Raw genomic sequence first — 14,532 nt, 5'->3', positions numbered from 1 at the left:
TGTGCATGACTCTGGGAGGAAGCCGGGGTACCCTTTATTGTAAATACAATGAAATAAAAATTTAGAAAAAATTTACAGCCACTTTTTTATCTGTCTCGCTGAACCTATTCTCATTTTAATGAAATCAAAACATTTAAAAGTGACAAACTAAATCTATAAAACGAATGTTAATAGGTCCTGGTATTAAATTTTAGGTCATTTCTGTCGACATAATTCCTTTGTTCTGTAATATTTCATGTTTGCTATGTTGTATCTTCATTTTAAAGTGAATAAGAAATGTTTTTTAAATGTCAAACAATTACCTTGGGTTCCTGGACATAATTCAAACATATGAAATGAAAATAAAATAAATGAATTAATTGTAATTGGGGTCACTGAGGCTATGTTATTTAAAGGAGCAGGTCTCAGAGATCTCCGCTGTTTTGTAAATCAACAATTAGAGAATCTTCTATTAAAATATCAATATATATTGATCTCTTTGATAGCTATTACTGTAAATAATTAATGATTGTTTTGCATTGTTACAGTAAGTCAGATTTATACTGAACCCTACTTATACTTTACCTATCACCATTGGCCCTCTCAACAATCAGCTCTAATTGCTGAACCTTTATTAAAGTAGAAAAGTAGGAAGTAGAAAAGCTTCAGATTTTGGTCTTGACTAAGAAAACTTTATTAGACAACACATAGCACAGGAATTGCGAAACAACATTTTCAAGGAGATTTTTGAAAGACAAGAAAGTAAGCAGCTGCATAATCTTATGAGCCTGTAGTTGGTAAACTCAGATATCCAGCAGATAGATAAGACACATTACTGTACAGTGGATGGGGGGACATCAAACAGGAGGAAAAGCGGGGTAAATATTTACAGCATAGCACATAGATATTAATTTTTCAGCAGGATATTTCATCTCACTGGCAAGAACACAGACTGCTCCCAAGCGGTCGCTCCAGTGAGTCACCACTCTGATCCAGCTATTTGTCCTCCTCCACACTGAAACAAAGGAGACACATCACTGAAAGCGCAATTTAGAAATCCTCTTAGCTGCCCATGAAAACACATTTTGTATGCTTTTTGGTGTATTGTATAAATGACAAGCCATAGCCCAGCTGAAGGATATTAGTCTAATTGGCCATTAGGAAACCTTTGGTGGCAAAGATATAGACATGGAAAAAAAATGTTCTTGATTATTATTCTTGATTCAGAAAACAAAATAATGAGGTTGGTATCTCCAGAGAGAAATGTAGCATATATTTATTAATCCTATGTATAGTTGTTTTACAGTAATGTATATTACAGCAGTAAACTGTTTTCATACTTTTATTTTGAATTTAAAACAGATTTGTAAAGGAAAAATGTGCAAAGGCTGCGATTGAGATGATTCAGTGAAAATGGGATTTTGAGTTGGTTTCTGAGAAGAACATTCTCAGATAAAGTGATGAATTATAATACAGCAATTTCACATTGTGAAAGCTGTGTTTTGTTTTGTTTGTTTTTTTTTACATTAGGCGAGACTGAGGATTGAAAAGCCATGGATAGTTTGTACTACAGACCTATCTGAAGGACCAGCTGCCTGACGTAAATGATGCCATTCAAAGTGAAAAGAGGCAGTTTTGGGGAAAAAAGGTAAGATGAAATTCTCCTCCAATACATGGGCAAAGGCATAAATACAGTGGAAGTACCAGGGAAATCAGATTTCAGCACAAGAGTCGATTATGGTTAATTGTGGGACTTTGGTTTACAAACCCTGGTTGATTTGTAAACAAGTTTTGTGACATTAAAAACTAGGTAGTTATTATTTTCATGTCCATCGTTCTGTAACATCAGCATTACAATGGACATTTGTCTCACTTCCCTCAATAGGTTCAAAAAACAGTAATCCAGAGCTTCACCTGCATTTCCATAGAACTGTCAGAAGAGAGCAGTAGTGGCACACCATAAACACGTTTATTAACAAGTGCTTTTGTTTTCTGAAGTACTGAAATTTAAACAGTTCTGCAAGTGTTGTATAGGACAGCTTTAGAGTGATTTGCCAAATAGGGAGAGAGGAAGCTATCCATTTCAATCAGACTGCACTGACTCTGCTATATCTGTCAGTTTTCATGTAGCTCTGAGGGCAGCCAGGCCAGCAGTGCTTTAGGACACTCATTTAATGCCGTGGTGGAATGTAACTATAAGTACATTCACTCAAGTCATGTACAAGGACGATTTTAGCTGCTACTACTTTATTTGAGTATTTCCATTTTATGATACTTTATAGTTCTATTCTACTACATTTCAGAAAAACATATAATGCTTTTTACTCCACTACAGCTATTTGACATCTTATCTTTGCAAGTTTAGTTTATTAAAGACAAAATATAACCAACGAATCAATTGTGATGTATTATTATAGTTGAAGCTACTGAGCAGCACGTAAAGTATTTGAAACGCTCCATTAATGATGCTTACACATTCATACATTGACAATCATGATCCAATATTATTTATATATATATATATATATATTATTCTAAAATGGGTAATTTTGCTTAATGAGTACCTTTACTTTTGGAACTTCAACAAACTTTTACTATACTATGACATTTTTATGCCTTACTATAATATGACATTTTTATCACATACTGTACTATACATTTTTATGCCTTGCTATACTATGACGTTTTTTTATGATTTACTATACTATGACATTCTTATGGCTTGCTAAACTATGATATTTTTTATCACTTATTATACTGTGACGTTTTTATTACAGACTCTTCCATGATGTTTTTCATGACTTACTATACCATGACATTTTTATGCCATACACTACTATGACACTTTTTGGCATTTTTGTGCCTTACTATATCATTTCATCTTATACCTTGCCATACTATGACGTTTTCATGACCTTTTATGCCTTAATAAACTGTGATGTTTTTTTGACGTTTCATGCCATACTATACTATGACGTTTTTTTTGCATTTTTATGCCAAACTATTCTATGACGTTTTATGGCATTTTTATGCCAAACTATACTATGAAGTTTGATGCCTTACCATACTATGACGTTTTCATGACCTTTTATGCCTTAATATACAATGATGTTTTTTTGACGTTTTATGCCATACTATACTATGACGTTTTTTGGCATTTTAGTGCCAAACTGTACTATGACGTTTTTGTGCCTTTTTATGCCCAACTATTCTATGACGTTTGATGCCTTACCATACTATGACGTTTTCATGACCTTTTATGCCTTAATATAATATGATGTTTTTTTGACATTTTATGCCATACTATACTATGACGTTATTTGGCATTTTTGTGCCAATCTATACTATGACATTTTGGGGCACTTTTATGGCTTACTATTCAATTTTGTTTGATGCCTTACCATACTATGACGTTTTTTTGCATTTTTATGCCAAACTATACTATGACGTTTTTTGGCATTTTAGTGCCAAACTATACTATGACGTTTTTGTGCCTTTTTATGCCTAACTATACTATGACGTTTGATGCCTTACCATGCTATGACGTTTTCATGACCTTTTATGCCTTAATATACTATGATGTTTCTTTGACATTTTATGCCATACTATACTATGACGTTTTTTGACATTTTAGTGCCAAACTATACTATGACGTTTTTGTGCCTTTTTATGCCTAACTATACTATGACGTTTGATGCCTTACCATACTATGACGTTTTCATGACCTTTTATGCCTTAATATACTATGATGTTTTTTTGACATTTTATACCATACTATACTATGACGTTTTTTGGCATTTTAGTGTCAAACTATACTATGACGTTTTTGTGCCTTTTTATGCCTAACTATACTATGACGTTTGATGCCTTACCATACTATGACGTTTTCATGACCTTTTATGCCTTAATATACTATGATGTTTTTTTGACATTTTGTGCCATACTATACTATGACATTTTTGTGCCTTTTTATGCCTAACTATACTATGACGTTTGATGCCTTACCATACTATGATGTTTTCATGACCTTTTATGCCTTAATATACTATGATGTTTTTTTGACATTTTATGCCATACTATACTATGACGTTTTTTGGCATTTTTGTGCCAAACTATACTATGACGTTTTATGGCCTTTTTATGCCTAACTATACTATGACGTTTGATGCCTTACCATACTATGATGTTTTCATGACTTTTTATGCCTTAATATACTATGATGTAATTTTGACGTTTTATACCACACTATACTATGATGTTTTTTTGCATTTTTATGCCAAACTATACTATGATGTTTTTTATGACTTACTATACGATGACAATTTTATTACATACAATACTATGACGTTTTTGTGACTTACTATACCGTGACATTTTTTTTGCCTTACTATACTATGACATTTTTTATCGCTTACCACACTATGAAGATTACAATGCCTTACTATAATATGATGTTTTAACACATACTGTACTATGATATTTTTATGCCTTATTATACTATGAATTTTTCTATGACTTTCTATACCATACCTTACTATACATTTTTATGACTAACTATACTATGATGTTCTTTATGACTTACCATACTATGACATTTTTATAACATAACATACTATGATATTTTTATAACTTGCTATACTATGACGTTTTTATGACTTACTATACTGTTACGTTTCTATTTCATACTATACCATGAGGTTTTTATCACATACTGTACTATGACACTTTTATGCCTTACTATATCATTTTGTGTCATGCATTGCAATACTATGACGTTTTCATGACCTTTTATGCCTTAATAAACTGTGATGTTTTTTTTGACTTTTTATGCCATACTATACTATGACGTTTTTTGGCATTTTAGTGCCAAACTATACTATGACGTTTTTGTGCCTTTTTATGCCTAACTATGACGTTTGATGCCTTACCATACTATGACGTTTTCATGACCTTTTATGCCTTAATATACTATGATGTTTTTTTGACATTTTATGCCATACTATACTATGACGTTATTTGGCATTTTTGTGCCAAACTATACTATGACGTTTTATGGCCTTTTAGTGCCAAACTATACTATGACGTTTTTGTGCCTTTTTATGCCTAACTATACTATGACGTTTGATGCCTTACCATGCTATGACGTTTTCATGACCTTTTATGCCTTGATATACTATGATGTTTTTTTGACATTTTATGCCATACTATACCTTGACGTTTTTTGGCATTTTAGTGCCAAACTATACTTTGACGTTTTTGTGCCTTTTTATGCCTAACTATACTATGACGTTTGATGCCTTACCATACTATGACGTTTTCATGACCTTTTATGCCTTAATATACTATGATGTTTTTTTGACATTTTGTGCCATACTATACTATGACATTTTTGTGCCTTTTTATGCCTAACTATACTATGACGTTTGATGCCTTACCATACTATGATGTTTTCATGACCTTTTATGCCTTAATATACTATGATGTTTTTTTGACATTTTATGCCATACTATACTATGACGTTTTTTGGCATTTTTGTGCCAAACTATACTATGACGTTTTATGGCCTTTTTATGCCTAACTATACTATGACGTTTGATGCCTTACCATACTATGATGTTTTCATGACTTTTTATGCCTTAATATACTATGATGTAATTTTGACGTTTTATACCACACTATACTATGATGTTTTTTTGCATTTTTATGCCAAACTATACTATGATGTTTTTTATGACTTACCATACTATGACATTTTTATAACATAACATACTATGATATTTTTATGCCTTACTATACTATGACATTTTGTGCCTTTTTATGCCTAACTATACTATGACATTTTTTATCGCTTACCACACTATGAAGATTACAATGCCTTACTATAATATGATGTTTTAACACATACTGTACTATGATATTTTTATGCCTTATTATACTATGAATTTTTCTATGACTTTCTATACCATACCTTACTATACATTTTTATGACTAACTATACTATGATGTTCTTTATGACTTACCATACTATGACATTTTTATAACATAACATACTATGATATTTTTATAACTTGCTATACTATGACGTTTTTATGACTTACTATACTGTTACGTTTCTATTTCATACTATACCATGAGGTTTTTATCACATACTGTACTATGACACTTTTATGCCTTACTATATCATTTTGTGTCATGCATTGCAATACTATGACGTTTTCATGACCTTTTATGCCTTAATAAACTGTGATGTTTTTTTTGACTTTTTATGCCATACTATACTATGACGTTTTTTGGCATTTTAGTGCCAAACTATACTATGACGTTTTTGTGCCTTTTTATGCCTAACTATGACGTTTGATGCCTTACCATACTATGACGTTTTCATGACCTTTTATGCCTTAATATACTATGATGTTTTTTTGACATTTTATGCCATACTATACTATGACGTTATTTGGCATTTTTGTGCCAAACTATACTATGACGTTTTATGACCTTTTAGTGCCAAACTATACTATGACGTTTTTGTGCCTTTTTATGCCTAACTATACTATGACGTTTGATGCCTTACCATACTATGATGTTTTCATGACCTTTTATGCCTTAATATACTATGATGTTTTTTTGACATTTTATGCCATACTATACTATGACGTTTTTTGGCATTTTAGTGCCAAACTATACTATGACGTTTTATGGCATTTTTGTGCCTTTTTATGCCTAACTATACTATGACGTTTGATGCCTTACCATACTATGACGTTTTCATGACCTTTTATGCCTTAATATACTATGATGTTTTTTTGACATTTTGTGCCATACTATACTATGACGTTTTTGTGCCTTTTTATGCCTAACTATACTATGACGTTTGATGCCTTACCATACTATGATGTTTTCATGACCTTTTATGCCTTAATATACTATGATGTTTTTTTGACATTTTATGCCATACTATACTATGACGTTTTTTGGCATTTTAGTGCCAAACTATACTATGACGTTTTTGTGCCTTTTTATGCCTAACTATACTATGACGTTTGATGCCTTACCATACTATGACGTTTTCATGACCTTTTATGCCTTAATATACTATGATGTTTTTTTGACATTTTATGCCATACTATACTATGACGTTTTTTGGCATTTTAGTGTCAAACTATACTATGACGTTTTTGTGCCTTTTTATGCCTAACTATACTATGACGTTTGATGCCTTACCATACTATGACGTTTTCATGACATTTTATGCCGTACTATACTATGACGTTTTTTGGCATTTTTATGCCAAACTATACTATGACGTTTTATGGCATTTTTGTGCCTTACTATATCATTTCATCTTATCCCTTGCCATACTATGATGTTTTCATGACCTTTTATGCCTTGATATACTATGATGTTTTTTTGGCATTTTATGCCATACTATACTATGACGTTTTTTGGCATTTTTATGCCAAACTATACTATGACGTTTTATGGCCTTTTAGTGCCAAACTATACTATGATGTTTTTGTGCCTTTTTATGCCTAACTATACTATGACGTTTGATGCCTTACCATACTATGACGTTTTTTGGCATTTTGTGCCTTACTATGTCATTTCATCTTATGCCTTGCCATGCTATGATGTTTTCATGACCTTTTATGCCTTAATATACTATGATGTTTTTTTGACATTTTATGCCATACTATACTATGACGTTTTTGTGCCTTTTTATGCCTAACTATACTATGACGTTTGATGCCTTACCATACTATGACGTTTTCATGACCTTTTATGCCTTAATATACTATGATGTTTTTTTGACATTTTATGCCATACTATACTATGACGTTTTTGTGCCTTTTTATGCCTAACTATACTATGACGTTTGATGCCTTACCATACTATGACGTTTTCATGACCTTTTATGCCTTGCCATACTATGATGTTTTTTTGACATTTTATGCCATACTATACTATGACGTTTTTTGGCATTTTAGTGCCAAACTATACTATGACGTTTTTGTGCCTTTTTATGCCTAACTATACTATGACGTTTGATGCCTTACCATACTATGACGTTTTCATGACCTTTTATGCCTTGCCATACTATGATGTTTTTTTGACATTTTATGCCATACTATACTATGACGTTATTTGGCATTTTTGTGCCAAACTATACTATGACATTTTGGGGCACTTTTATGCCTTACTATTCAATTTTGTTTGATGCCTTACCATACTATGACGTTTTCATGACCTTTTATGCCTTAATATACTATGATGTTTTTTTGACATTTTTTGCCATACTATACTATGACGTTATTTGGCATTTTTGTGCCAAACTATACTATGACATTTTGGGGCACTTTTATGGCTTACTATTCAATTTTGTTTGATGCCTTACCATACTATGACGTTTTTTGGCATTTTTGTGCCTTACTATATCATTTCATCTTATCCCTTGCCATACTATGATGTTTTCATGACCTTTTATGCCTTGATATACTATGATGTTTTTTTGACATTTTATGCCATACTATACTATGACGTTTTTTGGCCTTTTAGTGCCAAACTATACTATGATGTTTTTGTGCCTTTTTATGCCTAACTATACTATGACGTTTGATGCCTTACCATACTATGACGTTTTCATGACCTTTTATGCCTTAATATACTATGATGTTTTTTTGACATTTTTTGCCATACTATACTATGACGTTTTTTGGCATTTTAGTGCCAAACTATACTATGACGTTTTTGTGCCTTTTTATGCCTAACTATACTATGACGTTTGATGCCTTACCATACTATGACGTTTTCATGACCTTTTATGCCTTGCCATACTATGATGTTTTTTTGACATTTTATGCCATACTATACTATGACGTTATTTGGCATTTTTGTGCCAAACTATACTATGACATTTTGGGGCACTTTTATGCCTTACTATTCAATTTTGTTTGATGCCTTACCATACTATGACGTTTTCATGACCTTTTATGCCTTAATATACTATGATGTTTTTTTGACATTTTTTGCCATACTATACTATGACGTTTTTTGGCATTTTAGTGCCAAACTATACTATGACGTTTTTGTGCCTTTTTATGCCTAACTATACTATGACGTTTTTTGGCATTTTTGTGCCTTACTATGTCATTTCATCTTATGCCTTGCCATGCTATGATGTTTTCATGACCTTTTATGCCTTAATATACTATGATGTTTTTTTGACATTTTATGCCATACTATACTATGACGTTTTTGTGCCTTTTTATGCCTAACTATACTATGACGTTTGATGCCTTACCATACTATGACGTTTTCATGACCTTTTATGCCTTAATATACTATGATGTTTTTTTGACGTTTGATGCCTTACCATACTATGACGTTTTTTGGCATTTTGTGCCTTACTATGTCATTTCATCTTATGCCTTGCCATGCTATGATGTTTTCATGACCTTTTATGCCTTAATATACTATGATGTTTTTTTGACATTTTATGCCATACTATACTATGACGTTTTTGTGCCTTTTTATGCCTAACTATACTATGACGTTTGATGCCTTACCATACTATGACGTTTTCATGACCTTTTATGCCTTAATATACTATGATGTTTTTTTGACATTTTATGCCATACTATACTATGACGTTTTTGTGCCTTTTTATGCCTAACTATACTATGACGTTTGATGCCTTACCATACTATGACGTTTTCATGACCTTTTATGCCTTGCCATACTATGATGTTTTTTTGACATTTTATGCCATACTATACTATGACGTTTTTTGGCATTTTAGTGCCAAACTATACTTTGACGTTTTTGTGCCTTTTTATGCCTAACTATACTATGACGTTTGATGCCTTACCATACTATGACGTTTTCATGACCTTTTATGCCTTAATATACTATGATGTTTTTTTGACATTTTATGCCATACTATACTATGACGTTTTTGTGCCTTTTTATGCCTAACTATACTATGACGTTTGATGCCTTACCATACTATGACGTTTTCATGACCTTTTATGCCTTAATATACTATGATGTTTTTTTGACATTTTATGCCATACTATACTATGACGTTATTTGGCATTTTTGTGCCAAACTATACTATGACATTTTGGGGCACTTTTATGGCTTACTATTCAATTTTGTTTGATGCCTTACCATACTATGACGTTTTTTGGCATTTTTGTGCCTTACTATATCATTTCATCTTATCCCTTGCCATACTATGATGTTTTCATGACCTTTTATGCCTTGATATACTATGATGTTTTTTTGACATTTTATGCCATACTATACTATGACGTTTTTTGGCCTTTTAGTGCCAAACTATACTATGATGTTTTTGTGCCTTTTTATGCCTAACTATACTATGACGTTTGATGCCTTACCATACTATGACGTTTTCATGACCTTTTATGCCTTAATATACTATGATGTTTTTTTGACATTTTTTGCCATACTATACTATGACGTTTTTTGGCATTTTAGTGCCAAACTATACTATGACGTTTTTGTGCCTTTTTATGCCTAACTATACTATGACGTTTGATGCCTTACCATACTATGACGTTTTCATGACCTTTTATGCCTTAATATACTATAATGTTTTTTTGACATTTTATGCCATACTATACTATGACGTTTTTTGGCATTTTAGTGCCAAACTATACTATGACGTTTTTTGGCATTTTAGTGCCAAACTATACTATGACGTTTTTGTGCCTTTTTATGCCTAACTATACTATGACGTTTGATGCCTTCCCATACTATGACGTTTTTTGGCATTTTTGTGCCTTACTATGTCATTTCATCTTATGCCTTGCCATACTATGATGTTTTCATGACCTTTTATGCCTTAATATACTATGATGTTTTTTTGACATTTTATGCCATACTATACTATGACGTTTTTGTGCCTTTTTATGCCTAACTATACTATGACGTTTGATGCCTTACCATACTATGACGTTTTTTGGCATTTTTATGCCAAACTATACTATGACGTTTTATGGCCTTTTAGTGCCAAACTATACTATGATGTTTTTGTGCCTTTTTATGCCTAACTATACTATGACGTTTGATGCCTTACCATACTATGACGTTTTCATGACCTTTTATGCCTTAATATACTATGATGTTTTTTTGACATTTTTTGTCATACTATACTATGACGTTTTTTGGCATTTTTATGCCTTACCATACTATGACGTTTTTTGGCATTTTGTGCCTTACTATGTCATTTCATCTTATGCCTTGCCATGCTATGATGTTTTCATGACCTTTTATGCCTTAATATACTATGATGTTTTTTTGACATTTTATGCCATACTATACTATGACGTTTTTTGGCATTTTAGTGCCAAACTATACTATGACGTTTTTGTGCCTTTTTATGCCTAACTATACTATGACGTTTGATGCCTTACCATACTATGACGTTTTCATGACCTTTTATGCCTTGCCATACTATGATGTTTTTTTGACATTTTATGCCATACTATACTATGACGTTATTTGGCATTTTTGTGCCAAACTATACTATGACATTTTGGGGCACTTTTATGCCTTACTATTCAATTTTGTTTGATGCCTTACCATACTATGACGTTTTCATGACCTTTTATGCCTTAATATACTATGATGTTTTTTTGACATTTTTTGCCATACTATACTATGACGTTTTTTGGCATTTTAGTGCCAAACTATACTATGACGTTTTTGTGCCTTTTTATGCCTAACTATACTATGACGTTTTTTGGCATTTTTGTGCCTTACTATGTCATTTCATCTTATGCCTTGCCATACTATGATGTTTTCATGACCTTTTATGCCTTAATATAGTATGACGTTTTTTGGCATTTTAGTGCCAAACTATACTATGACGTTTTTGTGCCTTTTTATGCCTAACTATACTATGACGTTTGATGCCTTACCATACTATGACGTTTTCTTGACCTTTTATGCCTTAATATACTATGATGTTTTTTTGACATTTTATGCCATACTATACTATGACGTTTTTTGGCATTTTAGTGCCAAACTATACTATGACGTTTTTGTGCCTTTTTATGCCCAACTATACTATGACGTTTGATGCCTTACCATACTATGACGTTTTCATGACCTTTTATGCCTTAATATACTATGATGTTTTTTTGACATTTTATGCCATACTATACTATGACGTTATTTGGCATTTTTGTGCCAAACTATACTATGACATTTTGGGGCACTTTTATGGCTTACTATTCAATTTTGTTTGATGCCTTACCATACTATGACGTTTTTTGGCATTTTTGTGCCTTACTATATCATTTCATCTTATGCCTTGCCATACTATGATGTTTTCATGACCTTTTATGCCTTGATATACTATGATGTTTTTTTGACATTTAATGCCATACTATACTATGACGTTTTTTGGCATTTTAGTGCCAAACTATACTATGACGTTTTTGTGCCTTTTTATGCCTAACTATACTATGACGTTTGATGCCTTACCATACTATGACGTTTTCATGACCTTTCATGCCTTGCCATACTATGATGTTTTTTTGACATTTTATGCCATACTATACTATGACGTTATTTGGCATTTTTGTGCCAAACTATACTATGACATTTTGGGGCACTTTTATGCCTTACTATTCAATTTTGTTTGATGCCTTACCATACTATGACGTTTTCATGACCTTTTATGCCTTAATATACTATGATGTTTTTTTGACATTTTTTGCCATACTATACTATGACGTTTTTTGGCATTTTAGTGCCAAACTATACTATGACGTTTTTGTGCCTTTTTATGCCTAACTATACTATGACGTTTTTTGGCATTTTTGTGCCTTACTATGTCATTTCATCTTATGCCTTGCCATACTATGATGTTTTCATGACCTTTTATGCCTTACTATACTATGACGTTTTTTGGCATTTTAGTGCCAAACTATACTATGACGTTTTTGTGCCTTTTTATGCCTAACTATACTATGACGTTTGATGCCTTACCATACTATGACGTTTTCTTGACCTTTTATGCCTTAATATACTATGATGTTTTTTTGACATTTTATGCCATACTATACTATGACGTTTTTTGGCATTTTAGTGCCAAACTATACTATGACGTTTTTGTGCCTTTTTATGCCCAACTATACTATGACGTTTGATGCCTTACCATACTATGACGTTTTCATGACCTTTTATGCCTTAATATACTATGATGTTTTTTTGACATTTTATGCCATACTATACTATGACGTTATTTGGCATTTTTGTGCCAAACTATACTATGACATTTTGGGGCACTTTTATGCCTTACTATACTATGACGTTTTTGTGCATTTTTATGCCTAACTATACTATGACGTTTTTTGGCATTTTTGTGCCTTACTATATCATTTCATCTTATGCCTTGCCATACTATGATGTTTTCATGACCTTTTATGCCTTGATATACTATGATGTTTTTTTGACATTTTATGCCATACTATACTATGACGTTTTTTGGCATTTTAGTGCCAAACTATACTATGACGTTTTTGTGCCTTTTTATGCCTAACTATACTATGACGTTTGATGCCTTACCATACTATGACGTTTTCATGACCTTTTATGCCTTAATATACTATGATGTTTCTTTGACATTTTATGCCATACTATACTATGACGTTTTTTGGCATTTTAGTGCCAAACTATACTATGACGTTTTTGTGCCTTTTTATGCCTAACTATACTATGACGTTTGATGCCTTACCATAGTATGACGTTTTCTTGACCTTTTATGCCTTAATATACTATGATGTTTTTTTGACATTTTATGCCATACTATACTATGACGTTTTTGTGCCTTTTTATGCCTAACTATACTATGACATTTTGGGGCACTTTTATGCCTTACTATTCAATTTTGTTTGATGCCTTACCATACTATGACATTTTTTGGCATTTTTGTGCCTTACTATATCATTTCATCTTATGCCTTGCCATACTATGATGTTTTCATGACCTTTTATGCCTTAATATACTATGATGTTTTTTTGACATTTTATGCCATACTATACTATGACGTTTTTTGGCATTTTAGTGCCAAACTATACTATGACGTTTGATGCCTTACCACACTATGACGTTTTCATGACCTTTTATGCCTTAATAAACTGTGATGTTTTTTTGACTTTTTATGCCATTCAAATACTATGACGTTTTTTGACATTTTTATGCCTTACTATAGTATGACATTTTTCACAACTTATTATACTATGACGTTTTTATCACATGCTGTACTATGCCATTTTTATGCCTTACTATACTATGACATTTTTATGACTTACTTTACCATACATTAGTATGCCTTACTATACATTTTTATGCCTTACTATACTATGATATTCTTTATGACCTAGCTTACTGTGACGTTTTTTATGATTTACTATACTATGACATTTTGATCAGTTGATACTTATACTTTTACTTGAGTAAAAGTTCTGAATTTTTTCCCACTGTTTACCCCTAAATGTAGAGATACCACAATCTAAAAATACT

At 31.9% G+C, this 14,532-nt stretch overlaps 1 long non-coding RNA gene across 2 annotated transcripts in view; it reads left to right on the top strand.

Moving 5' to 3' along the window:
- LOC130162285 (uncharacterized) overlaps positions 1-14,532 on the top strand; it is a 37,520-nt gene that overhangs the window by 13,709 nt on the left and 9,279 nt on the right. For both annotated transcript variants that reach the window (XR_008826263.1, XR_008826262.1), the window contains exon 4: positions 1,510-1,627. This is a non-coding gene — a long non-coding RNA (uncharacterized LOC130162285). The remainder of the gene's footprint in view (positions 1-1,509; positions 1,628-14,532) is intronic.

This window comes from Seriola aureovittata, chromosome 21 (genome assembly GCF_021018895.1).
Source record: "Seriola aureovittata isolate HTS-2021-v1 ecotype China chromosome 21, ASM2101889v1, whole genome shotgun sequence".
NCBI classification, from domain to species: Eukaryota; Metazoa; Chordata; class Actinopteri; order Carangiformes; family Carangidae; genus Seriola; species Seriola aureovittata.
The sequence above is the reverse complement of the archived record's forward strand: the minus strand, read 5'-3'. Positions and strand labels throughout refer to the sequence as shown.